The 14,007-nt window shown below is 42.3% G+C and overlaps 2 long non-coding RNA genes across 2 annotated transcripts in view; both read right to left on the reverse strand.

The window, feature by feature from the left end:
* Positions 1–14,007, reverse strand: part of LOC141088288 (uncharacterized) — a 299,679-nt gene that overhangs the window by 146,503 nt on the left and 139,169 nt on the right. The gene's annotated exons all lie outside the window — the stretch shown is intronic.
* Positions 1–14,007, reverse strand: part of LOC141088287 (uncharacterized) — a 111,705-nt gene that overhangs the window by 28,066 nt on the left and 69,632 nt on the right. The window contains exons 2-4 of the long non-coding RNA XR_012231895.1: positions 10,007–10,186; positions 8,472–8,580; positions 7,823–7,911 (exon numbers count right to left, since the gene is read on the reverse strand). This is a non-coding gene — a long non-coding RNA (uncharacterized lncRNA). The remainder of the gene's footprint in view (positions 1–7,822; positions 7,912–8,471; positions 8,581–10,006; positions 10,187–14,007) is intronic.

Raw genomic sequence — 14,007 nt, forward strand, 5'->3', positions numbered from 1 at the left:
GCTGCAGTGTAAAGCATTTCCCCCTAATACTGTAATGAATGAATTACCCCTGATATAAGGAGCGCAGGTAACACGGCTCTGGGGTCACAGGGCAGAGAAGTCAAAGTTTACACCGAACGTTTGATTTTTCAATCTTAATTTATCTTAATCCACCTAAATGAGAGAACGAGAAAAGTTCTCATTCTATCAAAGTCTAACAAGAAGAAATCCGATCTGTAAATGGCGCAATAAGAAAAAAATCAAAATGCCAGAATTACACTTTTTTAGTCGCTGCAACATTGCAATAAAATGTAATAACGGGCGATCAAAACTTTGTATCTACCAACAATGGTATCAATAAAAATATCAGCTTGGCACTCAAAAAATGAGCCTTCACCCCGACCCAGACCACGAAAAATAGAAATGCTACGGGTCTCAAAAAACAGCGCCTTTTTTTATACAAACTTTGGATGTATTTTTTTTCACCACTTAAATCAGAAAGAACCTATACATGTTCGGTATCTACGAACTTGTAATGACCTGGAGAAGCATAATGGCAGGGCAGTTGTAGCATTTAAGCATTTAGTGAACGCGGTAAAAAAACAATTGTGGAATTGCACTTTTCTGCAATTTCACTGCGCTTAGAATAGTTATCCCATTTTTCAGTACAGGTTATGGTAAAACCAATGGTGTCGTTCAAAAGTACAAATTGTCCCGTGAAAAACAAGCCCTCACATGGCCATAGTGACCAAAAAGTAAAGTTATGGCTCTGGGAGGAAGGGGAGCAATAAACGGAGACGCAAGAACGGAAATACCCCTGGTCGTTAAGGGGTTAAATGGCATCCGTGTCTGTGGAGTGTTCTGCTTGTATCGTCCCCTACAGTCAATCGCTGTATATCAGCTGGGACATAATATTGGAGGGAGAAGTTTTCTGGAGCTTTTTTCTTGCAGCTTTTTGATCTGAATATCATTTCTTATTTTCTTATAGGGAGCGATCGAATCATTGATCCCAGCGAGAAAGCCGCATATAAGCGACTTTCAAACATCCAAACTGATCGGCGCTGGAACTTTTGGGTGAGATTTCTGTTGGTATAATCCACATTTCTCAGGGTTCCCTATGACAACACTTCTGCCTCTGTGCTCTGCCATTCAGTGTTATCATAGGGAAATAATCGGAGTCCACATCACTGTCCACATCTAATTCTCACTATTCAGCTCATTTATAGACAGCGGAGCATTCTGACCTATAACAGGTTACATTATGTGCTGCTACTTTATTAATTTCTAGAAATTTATTTCCAGTGACGGACAGACTTCAAGAATTAGTACAGAAGATCGTATAATGATTTCTATAGCTGGACTGTTATTAAGGATTGATTACTAACCATGGATTGTCCTTTTCTCCAGGTCCGTCTACTTAGCGCGCCATAAAGACTTGCACCAGGTCTTTGCAATGAAGACAATGGCCAAGCAGAACCTGAATACTCCAAAAAAGGTGGAATTGGCCTTTATGGAGAGGGACATCTTAACATTCGCTGATTGTCCCTTTGTGGTCTCCATGCTCTGCTCCTTTCCAACTAAACTTCACCTCTGTATGGTCATGGAGTATGTGGAAGGTAGGACACATATGCATTATATTCTAGTCACTCCATGTCTGCTCACATCTTATCACCGCACCTATAACTAGGATTTGTCCAGGTGGTTGTTCCATCACCACAGAGCATTTACTTTAGGTTATATATTACATAGCTGCACAGAAATCCATTGATCAGTGTGCAGGGGAACTATGGGGCCCATGAGTCAGAGGAGGCTTGGCGCCACTTGGCATTGGGCCACATCACTCCTCCTATCATCACAATTTCAGAGCAGCCGCATCCTCAGAATGAGAATACTGATGAACAGAATGGTGCCTCAGGAAGCCAAAAGCCCTCCGATCCACCATTCAGCCCGTGGTTGTGAGACTGTGGTCTGAGACTCCGTATACTGGAGGTGCAAAGTAGTCACAGCATCCCGCCTGTAGTGTGGAGTCTCAGTACTCACACTGTACTGACCAGAGCAGCGTGCCGTGGGAATGGGGCCAGGTGAATAGTGCTTTTTTAATGTCAGCATTTGTAGGGGTGAGAATACTGATTGGGTGGCTGTGGGGGACATAGTACTGTGTGAGAGGCTATGGAAGCCTGCTAATGCCACGATACTGATTTGCTGGCTGTGAATGCCCCTATACTGGGTGCAGACTTCATACTGAGTGGTATGCTGTGGGGGTCTTTATTCTGTGTGGGGGTCCTCATTCTGTGTTAGGATCCAAATTTATGTGTGAGCGGCCATCATACTGAGAGGAGACATGTGGGGACCATTATATTGTGTGTCTGTGTGGGACGTTATACTGAGTATAGGCATTGTGGGCACCACTATACTAAGTGGGGGCCTCATATTGACACCGTATATGTGGGGTGATACGGTAGGCAGGAGGATTCACTGTGGGGATACCATACTCCGTGTTTGTGGGTGGGGGCACGCTTGAGGGCATCATACTTTGAAATGGCCATAAAAAGTGTATTGCTGGTGAGAACACGAAGGGGCTTCGATAGATATTATTTTTAGGGGCCTAATTAGAACTTTTTCTATGGGGCCCTGTGATTTTTATGTACGCCACTGTCTGTGTGATCTCCCCTGTATGTCCACACTGAGCAAGCCAGTATCTCCAGTTTCCTCAGCTGTAGACAAGATGTGATATCACTTTATGTTATTAGTTACATTGAGCACACTTCATCACTACTTTAGTCTAATATTATGTGCGCTATTCATTATAACTGCACACAGTCTTTCCTGCCAAAAATCTCTGCTCAATTCTCATTACACATCACGGTGGTCTGCTTTATAAACCCCTCACCAGTCATATTTCCTTTTTTCTACAGGTGGAGACTGTCGGACCCTATTAAACACCATGGGTCGTTTACCTGTCCCCTTGGCCCACTTGTACTTTGCAGAAGCAGTTGTTGCTGTAGAATACTTGCACAGCTATGGGGTGGTGCACAGAGACCTGAAGCCAGAGAAGTAAGTGCCCCCTGTAGTATAATAATGGAAGTTATCATTTATTATCATATAGTCTGCAAGGTTAAAACCATCTTTTCTTTCACAGCCTCCTGATAACATCTGCCGGACACATTAAAGTTACCGATTTTGGGGTTTCAAAAGTTGGTGTCATGACACCAAAAACCAACACCTACAAGCGATTAGCAGAAGACTTCAGCAGAGAGTTCCGGGACCATGAGGTCGGCATCACTTACAGAAATGCAGCTTGTTCTTACTAATCTCATCACACTGTTGTTTCTCCTCTGCATTCTTCATTTCTAGAGAACTTTTCCACTGATATTTTATCTTCTGTCATTGTGTTTTTATGGGAGAAATTGTCATTAAAATGGTATCATCAATCTCATCTCCTTCTTCTGTTGGTTTCCAGGTCTTGGGCACCCCATGTTATATAGCCCCAGAGGTCATCCTGAAAAAATACTATGGAAGACCTGTAGACTGGTGGTCAATGGGGATCATACTATATGAATTTCTTGTGGGACGTGTACCATTTTATGGGAAATCCGAAACTGAGATTAATAATAATATTGTCAATGGTAAGTGTAATAATCCGATTATTTGCTTTGATTGGTTACATTGTTTTACTTATTTCCTTTGCTTTATCTTACAGTCCAATAAAGATGTTTTATTTTCTGTAATTTTCTATATAATAGGAGACATACGTTGGGATTGTAATCCCGTTCCTCCCTTAGATGCTCAGTGCCTCATCACAGGAATGCTCAGAAAAAATCCTGAACAAAGACTTGGGACAGGTAACAATTTGCTTATTACACATAGGACATATCGCCCATGTCCATGAGAATCAGCACTTCTCTATCAGCTCATCCATTTCTAATTCTTCATAATATGACTTTCAGTAATTTTCCTTCATGTAAATTTCATTAGTTTAACTTAATCTAAACAGTTGAGATATGGAACAGTCTCTGACAATATCCGCAACACTTTGGTTTTGTCTTTTCCAGCAGGAGCATTTGAGATCAAGGGTCATCCATTCCTGATAGACTTAGACTTTAACAACCTTCTAAGTCAGAAGCCTGTGTACATTCCTCAGCTCGTGGTAAACGTGGGCACAGAAGTTCGCTCTGTATGGCAACCATTTGGCAGATTCCAGGGAGTCCCCAAGAAGGGTAATGATATTAATTGAAGGTTTTGGTCTGATTTCGGAATTGAAGATTAACTGGGATAAGTCGTGTGTTTTGCCGATTGATGGAGATGACGATTGTACTGGGGAGGTGGAGGCAGGAACTAAATTAAAGGTAGTTCAGCAATTTAAGTACTTGGGGATCCATATAGTGCTTCCACTAACGAGGTTTGAGGAACTCAACTTGAGCCCGTTACTGCAAGCAATACGTACCAAAGTCTCAGTGTGGAATAATCTACATCTATCGGTGGTGGGCAGAGTAAACCTCCTCAGTTATTGTATGTGTTACATAATTCCCCGGTCTGGCTTCCAATGTGCAAGTTTCATAGGATAAAATCTTTGGTTGGACAGACTTTGTTAATGGTACACCAGTATACAGGAATGTTGTGTTAAATTTATGGTGAACTGAACCAATATCTGACTGTATGGGATCTGTTGTTTGTTTCTGGAATGGTCTCCTTGAGGGGGAGGGGTAAGTTACTGGAGGAAAAAATTATAAAATGGATGTTGTTTTGTGACATGTGATATTTGTTTTCAATGCTCTTATGTTTAATAAAAAATTATCTGATTTACAAAAACGTGGGCACAAGCTTATCTATCAGTAAGTAGAAGGAGACGTCATCTAGACTAAGCAGCTGTTTGTCTCATCTACCATAGTTTGAGACAATTGGTTGTCATTAATATTACAGATAAATGGTTACTGTGTTTTATTGATAGCCTCTAAAAATATTTCATTACCTATGTCTTGTAGATCACGAACATCTGGTCTCAGAGGATGAGGAGGACAATGAGAGCTTTAGCTACCCAAATTTTACATCTTCGTCTGAATGGCTTTCTAAAGTAAGTATGAGAACAATAGATAAAAAAGTAAAAAACCTCTAAAAGTAAAAAAAGTATTTAATATCTTCTTCTTGTCTGCATTTAGCTCTGTACCAATGCTACCAGTAGGCTGAACAAGGAGGATCCCAAGTCCTCTCCAGAGTGTACCCCAGAATCCAACACAGACATCTCAGAAATGTGAGTAGATTATAGGGTGATTACTTGGAGATCAAGGCTGATATATGTGCACAACCCCAAATATAGGACATAAATACCATAATATCAAATACAGCATCCATTACCCCATGATTAGCAGTCATTGTTCTTTTCAGAAACTGCTGATAGTAACATCCCATAATTGCAGCCAGTCATGCACTTTTAGTGCTGCCCACAATGTAGGAGAGATGTACTACTACATGTCAGCCATTATTTGTAGGTTTTTTTTGCTCTATTTTCCACACTATAACTCTCATAAGTCCTAATGGGCCTTATAGTTGGTGTTAATCTAGTGAGACAACCCCTTTTATACTGCATTTACTTGTGATTTACATGTTTTTCTTCTTCCAATCAGGCAGAAAGAATCTTTTCCTGTATCTATTAGTGACGATGCTGTTACCAGTTTGCCACCCTCGTCCCCATTGTCAGGTACGTATATGTCTACAGGACAAAACAGAGGACAGAATGTTGACTTCAAGTCTCCAATATTTCCACATGGTTTTTCAGTTATTTGTATCCTATGTTATCCATGTTTCATGGATCCCAATTATGTTGCCCATAGATTTCATTAATTTTGTAGAGTTTTCCAAGATTACCAGATCATTCATGTGGAGCAGATGTTATCTGTCAGTGATGAGATTGTCACATGTATGATGGCTGACAATGATCGCTGACTTCTATATGATAAGATTCCTCTGCCGTTCGCGTACATTGGTATCATGTAATAAGGCGTCCCATTACTTACATTGCACTGGTAAACAGTGATTTTGGTGCCAACAATGTCTGAATGGTTTTATATTAAGTTTATGGTGCTGATTAAAAATATTACTTTGGTTTTGGCAGATTCCCTCTAGTTTCTGAAATATTTAATAATTAATTAATCACAATAGAATTCTGGCCTCAAAAAGTCGCTTTTATGGCACTGTAAGCCTACAAATTGAAATGCAAAATAATTATATAGGATAGTTCATTACTTGAGATACTGTTAGAGTCAAAAGACCGACCCAAACACCAAAAGCTATTGCATTGGTTATCGCACACAAGTCGCATTGGGAGAAATCATTATTTTCATGGATGAAACTAAATCCATTTAATATGGGAAACGAACACACAGGTTAAATGGAAGATTTGTGATTCACAATACATAGTGATCTTATAACCCCCGATATCTCAGGAGGACGTGACACACTCGTGACAATTACCTCAAAAACTACAACCAATTCAGCAAAAGTAATGGTGATCAATGTACCTTCAGGAGGGGAACACATGGCATTACCCTATTTGCTATATATCCCCGTCCTGAAGGGGTTACATGGTGGGAGAAAATCTTTCCCTCTGTTTTTTCCATGGTACATACTCATAAGTGCTTTCCAGGTGGTTGGCTAGCAAACCTGGCCATTCAGGGAACTGTAGCAGGGGGAAGGATAGGTTTCCTTTCCTGTGAATGGTCCCTGATTGGTGTATGTATTAGTGCATAAAGGAGAGTGGGATAAAAGAGGGTAGCGACACGGGTCCTTGTCTGACCTCTGGCGGTTTCCTAGCAGAAGTGCTGCCCCGCCATTCACTCTCTCATGGCATTAGGGTTAGTCATTCAGCCAGTGGGATAAACGGCCTTGAGCTTTTTGGCCAAGCTGCGGAGATTAGTTCAAGTTATTGAGTATAATAAGTTACAAAATCTTTAGCTACTAAGTCAAAGTGTCATAGTTGTATTATTTTATGCGCTGTATAGGTATTGGGAGTAAATTATGTAATGCCGTGAGATTTTTTAATTCAACACCCTCGAAATACCATAAATCTATTAAAAAACCTTGGCACCTGACACAATTTTTATTTTGCACACTAATGTTATAAGCAGATACAAAGCAGATCCTACATGAATATTCTGTTACTAAGAGGTTTTTTTTTACTTTCTGAATAGAAAATGAAACGGACGAGGAAAGAAAATCAATATATTTCAGTATAGAGCTAGAAATGGAGGAAAAGAGACAAGGTAGGTGTGAGGATCAGCTCCATGTTATGTGATGTCAGGCAGTGAGAATAATTCATGAGGAGCAGATGTTATATGTCAGTGATGGGATATGTATGATGGCTGACAATGATCCCTGACCTCTGTATAAGATTCCTCTGCCGTCTGGCCACTGTGACCGCACAGTCGTAGCATGTAATAAGTCGCCGCTTTACTTACAGTATAGATACAAAGCAGATCCTACATGAATATTCTGTTACTAAGAGGTTTTTTTTTACTTTCTGAATAGAAAATGAAACGGACGAGGAAAGAAAATCAATATATTTCAGTATAGAGCTAGGAATGGAGGAAAAGAGACAAGGTAGGTGTGAGGATCAGCTCCATGTTATGTGATGTCAGGCAGTGAGAATAACTCATGAGGAGCAGATGTTATCTGTCAGTGATGGGATATGTATGATGGCTGACAATGATCCCTGACCTCTGTATAAGATTCCTCTGACGTCCGGCCACAGTGACCGCACAGTAGTATCATGTAATAAGTCGTCGCTTTACTTACAGTATAGATACAAAGCAGATCCTATAAGAATATATTATTAAGAGGTTTTTCTTACTTTCTGATCAGATATTCCTGCTCACGAGGAAAGTAATTCTTCCATATATTTGAGTATAGACGAAGAAAACTCAAAAAATGAAGAAAATTCTGAAAAGAGACAAGGTAAGTGTGATAACCAGCTCCATGTTATATGATGTCAGGCAGTGAGAATAATTCATGAGGAGCAGATGTTATCTGTCAGTGATGGGATATGTATGATGGCTGACAATGATCCCTGACCTCTGTATAAGATTCCGCTGACGTCCGGCCACCGTGACCGCACAGTAGTATCATGTAACATCGAGTCCCTTTACTTACGTATAGATACAAAGCAAATCCTATAAGAATATATTGTTACTGAGTTGTTTTTACTTTCTGACCAGAATTTCCAGCTCAGGAGGACAAAGATCTGAGTATGGAGCAACAAGACTCAAAAAATGAAGAAAAGAAGGGAAAGAGACGACGTAAGTGTGAGAATCAGCTCTATGTTGTGTGGTGTCAGTCAGTGAGAATAATTCATGTGGGTAAGATGACATCTGTCATTGATGGGATTGTCACATGTATGATGGCTGACGATGATCTCTGACCTCTGTGTGATAAGATTCCTCTGACGTCCGGCCACAGTGACCGCACAGTAGTATCATGTTATATGGAGTCCCGTCACTTACATTATATTTACTTCTCTTCTCATAGGTTCCCGCCTCCGCCGGATCTTATCATCCTGCCGGCGTGGATTAGCCAGGGCTGCTCAAGTATTTGCAGGTTGTTGCTGCTGCCCTGAAACACAGTAAACCTCCACATCTAGCGCCCTGAAGTACAGCAGATCTGTACAACTGTGTGTACAAACAAGTCTTTTATTAAGATTTTTAACAATTGTAAAAGAACAAAAATTTTGTACACAAAAGCGGGACTAACTCCTAGCCGCGGTCTACGGACCAAACATTGGGCATGGGCAGGGCCTTGGGGGCAGATCCCAAGTGCGCTCAACCATGTGAAATAGCTTACGCTCAGGAACAGTGAGGGATAGCGCTATCGGATACCTCTAACCGCTCATTTCCTTTAGGAATAGCGCTATGGGATAGCTCTACCCGTGCACTTTCTTCATGGATAGCGCCATTGAATAGCTCTACCTGAACAGTATTAACGACAGAGCTTTTTCATACACAAGGTAGGAGTGGCAGGAGAGGTACACCAGGTATTTATGTTTGCTGTTAGTCTGCCCATACACCAGTCTGGTGTGTGGTTACACCCCATTGTGAGGTCAGTCTGATGTGTGGTTACACCCCAATGTGTGATTCGCAATCCCAGCACACGCCAGAAGGGCGTGCAATCATTCATTATTAATTAAAAAAATAACTAAAAGCCGTTACTGTTGCTCGGATTCCATTTCATCTTGAACTCACAACTGTAAGTCACTAATTACTCTTCTTGTCACTAAATGCATTTGTCATTATCCTGAATGCAGCAGTCAGGCTCATATTTCTGTCCAGCAGCTACACCGATGTCTCCACTCAGTACCAGTCATTGCACTCTCCCACAAAGCTCTCCACAGTGCTGCACTGTCTTACAACTCCTCTCATTTGTCAGTCTACTACCATATCTACACTCCAATGAGCTAAGACTAGTGTAAGAAGGTGACAGGGACTAGCCCTGTAAATAATGACGTCATTGTTTTATCTTGTTATCCCTGACGTGTTTGTGTGCAGTATATGTGATATGTACATATGTGTTTGCGGCCACATGACATTAGTTAGATATGTAGAGATAGGTGTAGTTTGGGTATAGGGACACTAGATGGGGGCACTGAGCACACTTAGGTTGGGGCAACTCTGGAGGACACTAGTGGGTTAAGATGAGAGGAAGGTTAGCTGGCACTTGAGGAGACAGATTTCCTGCTTGGAGCCAGTGTAGCCAGGGGTAGCCTCTGGTACTAAAGTGGAGGCAGAACACCAGAGCAGAGAAGTGGAGAATTGTGCCTACAGCAGCAGCCAGTGGGGAGAGCCACTGGAGCCGTCAGCTAGGGGCTGGAAGCTGATGTGAATTGAAGCCAGTCTGTGGAAGAAGTCAGCTTGTGTCTGGGAGCTCTTGAGCCAGGGAGAACAATAGAGGAGTCCCTGTGGAGATGACAGCCGGAGTCTGGGAGCAGCACGGATAGAATCACCAGTGCTGTAAAGGGGTGAAACACAACGTAGTAGACGGTTACCTTCATGGTCTGTAGTCGGTTGCCAGGAGAGAAGACGAAGAGCCGCATTCACCGTGTTCCTTGTTCTTTGTGTGGTCCACCCAAGTGTGTCTGAAGAAGTGACGTGCTGCTGTAGAGGAAGATGTACTGTTGGTATCACGTAAAGAAAGAGTCCTGATGGCGTTTGGGATGTGCTGTGCCCTGAAGAAAATAAAGATGAGCTTTTAAAGTTTATCCTGGCCTCTGCCTCCAATCTTTTGGTCCCTAGTAGGGAGCATTGTACCTGGGATGAAGCAGCCTCCAGCACAGTGAATATTGGCTGATGAGGCTACCCCCCAGCAACCGTGGTATTACTCTACCATCCTGCATAATCAGGACCTCCCACTCACACGTCCATGACTTTTTCTGTGCTGCACCAGCTCTCAGGAGTGCACTACTCCAGACAGTCAGGTTCATTCCCACTATCTATGGATTTGAGTTTGCACTAAAAACAGATCATTTTCGGCAGGACTTTAAAGTCCACTGCCCACTGCACTCAGCAGCACTTAATATCTGCACATATATAGATATTGGCTGGTGACCTGTTTGTGCAGTCTTAACTCCTCGAAGATATGAAAACAAAACAACATGTTTAATATGGTGCGATAAAATCACTGGCAAAGTACTGGAGGGGAGATATGTATCACTGCTGTCATTGGCTTCAGTGACATGAACCTAAATAAACACTCCAGCACCCGAAGTGCTGAGAAGGGTTAATCAGCCATGTTTAGGGCCAGGGTGAGTGAACATCTGTAAAGTGTGTGGAGTCCAGAGGATAAATACACAGCATTCTGCTCAGTGTTGAACGTACCTGGAGGTGCAAGCCCCAAGCTGTGCTTTCATGATAAGGAAAGCTGAATTTTTTTTTGTTATTTATTCATGAGCGGGCGGATCCCCTCAGCAATACAGACTGTGCCATACGTTATGTTTCTGGTTAGGCCAGAAACGCTGTTTGTTTTGCTAACGCTGCACTGGTTTATGCAGTACCTTCAATAAAATAGTTGAAGATTTAAAAAACAGCGTTCCTGTGTCCACCTCTACGTGCAGCCGAGTGAGACGATCTACCACAGCAGCCAAGTCATCCTTAATCATTGCAGAAACGTAATCATTGCAGACTTCACTTTAAGTTCCCACAATGGTATTTGGTTTGTTTTTGACACTGTTTTTTCACTGCACAAAGAACGCAACTTACAGGTCCAAGAAATCTCAGTATGCTGATGCCTTGTATTGTAGTTTTCAGCAACACCATTCATTTTATCATATAATTAGTGATGAGCGAGCCCTGATATTATTGGCTGCTCTTACTCGTAACAAGCTTTCCATAATGCTCGATTGTTCTTCTCTAGTAACGAATATAACTGAAGTCAATGGGAAACCCGAGCATTTTTCTGGCGGACCTCCCCAGCAGGTCTGGGGGGGCATTAAAATTGCTGAAATAGATGGAAAAAGTGCTCAAATGGAATGTGAACAGCATGGGGAAAATGCATGTGCACAGCGTCAGACTAGAACTCCTTGGGCGCACTAGGGGCCCACTATGTAGATACATAAAAATAAATACAAGATCACAATTTGTGGTGTAAAACACGCTAATATCAGGATATAATATAAGGTAGTATACGTCTTAATGATATAGCAGGAGTTGGGGTAGCCCACCTCATAGAATATAATGCAGCCTCCTCATAGAATATAATGCAGTCCTCATATAGTATAATGCAGCCCCCTCTTAGAATATAATGTAGCCCCCTCTTAGAATATTATGAAGCCCTTATATAGTATAATGCAGCCAGCTCATAGAATATAATGTAGCCCCCGTCACAGAATATAATGCAGCCCCATCATAGTGTATAATGCAGCCCTCCTGTAGAATATAATGTAGCCTCCTCATAGGGCATAATGCAGCCCCCCGTAGAATATAATGGAGTCCCCTCTTAGGGTATAATGCAACCCCCTCATAGGGTATAATGTAGCCCTCTCAATATAGCATAATGCACCCCCCCATAGAATATAATGTACACTCCTCATAGGGAATAATGCAGCCCTCTCATAGGGTATAATAAAGCCCCCCTCAGGGAATAATGCAGCCCACTCATAGGGTATAATTCAGTCCCCTTATATAATATAATGTAGCCCCCTCAGAGTAAAATGCAGCCCACCCATAGAGTATAATGTAGGCCCCTCATAGAGTATAATGCAGTCCCCTCATAGGATATAATGCAACATGTGCCATCTGTACAAACATATGCAGTGTCGGACTGAGGTGCCTACTGCCGACCAGTAACAATGGCTGTGGGGGCCTATTTTCATCTGCATACAAAAAATACTCTACCGTCATTCAATAATGTACCTATATCTCTATATAATAATAGACTAGGTAGTTTGGTTAATGAATGATGAGATGCTGTTTTTTTCTCTACGGAGCAAATCATGTGAATTATGCCAAGAACTACCCATGTAGGGAGGTTGGGGGCTCGTGTCTGCACAGGGGACCTCCGTGGGATTCCCCTATGGGTCAGTCCGAGCCTGTACATGTCACATCCGCGAGTCCGATTGCTGTCTGTGATGCTAGTCACTACTCATAGACAGGCCGTGAGGCAGAAGAGTCAGACGTTCCGGGGTCAATACTGAAAAAGACAAAGGTGTAAGTCAGGTCACAGTCCAGGGTCAATAACAAAAAATAGCGGCTCAAAAGCCAAGGGGCAAGACAGACAGAGAGTCAGAACACGGTCTAAAGGGTCAGGCAGCAGAATATCAGACCTCAGAGCAGCAGAATTAGGCTAACACTCACCAAGAAGAACAAACTACGTCCGGCAGGGATCAGGGGCAGACAGATCAGTTAAGTAGAAACAGAACCTCCCTTGACTTATTTCAATCTCTAGTCGAAAAAGATCTCAGAATTCTTGATAAACAAATTAATCTCATTTCCAGCATAATTTGACGTTTCAGCAATCCAGAGCTATTTCTGAGTTGCAAAACAATACAAATATTGTAATTCGGCAAACAGACAAAAGGTGGTTGCACTGTGAATCTTGATACTGGTCTTGATATGCACTGTGTGAATTTGGTCCTAAGTAGGGTCGGACTGGGGTGCCTAGGGCCCACCAGGGGAATTGACTCTAGGGACCCACCCTATGGCTACCATAAACGGTTTTATTACGTGTTCATTTTTTGGCCCCTCCCACTAAAACGTGTGTCTTTTAGTAAGCTGTACAGTGTGCAAAAGAGAACGCTCTCAGCCTCCTATATATCGTACAGACCGCACTCTCAGCCTCCTATATATCGTACAGACCGCACTCTCAACCTCCTATATATCGTACAGACCGCACTCTCAGCCTCCTATATATCGTACAGACCGCACTCTCAGCCTCCTATATATCGTACAGACCGCACTCTCAGCCTTCTATATATTGTACAGACTGCACTCTCAGCCTCCTATATATCGTACAGACCGCACTCTCAGCCTCCTATATATCATACAGACCGCACTCTCAGCCTCCTATATATCGTACAGACCACACTCTCAGCCTCCTATATATCGTACAGACCGCACTCTCAGCCTCCTATATATCGTACAGACCGCACTCTCAGCCTCCTATATATCGTACAGACTGCACTCTCAGCCTCCTATATATGGTACAGACTGCACTCTCAGCCACCTATATATCGTACAGACCACACTCACAGCCTCCTATATATCGTACAGACCGCACTCACAGCCTCCTATATATCGTACAGACGACATTCTCAGCCTCCTATATATCGTACAAACCGCACTCTCAGCCTCCTATATATCGTACAGACCACACTCTCAGCCTCCTATATATCGTACAGATCACACTCTCAGCCTCCTATATATCATACAGAACGCACTCTCAGCCTCCTATATATCGTACAAACCACATTCTCAGCCTCCTATAAAAGATACTTTCTACAAGAGGTTGAGAGTATGGTATGTACAGTATATAGGATGCCGATATTGCGGTATG

The sequence above is a fragment of the Dendrobates tinctorius genome, unplaced genomic scaffold (assembly GCF_039654945.1).
Source record: "Dendrobates tinctorius isolate UK_male_01 unplaced genomic scaffold, ASM3965494v1 ptg000038l, whole genome shotgun sequence".
Classification (NCBI taxonomy): domain Eukaryota; kingdom Metazoa; phylum Chordata; class Amphibia; order Anura; family Dendrobatidae; genus Dendrobates; species Dendrobates tinctorius.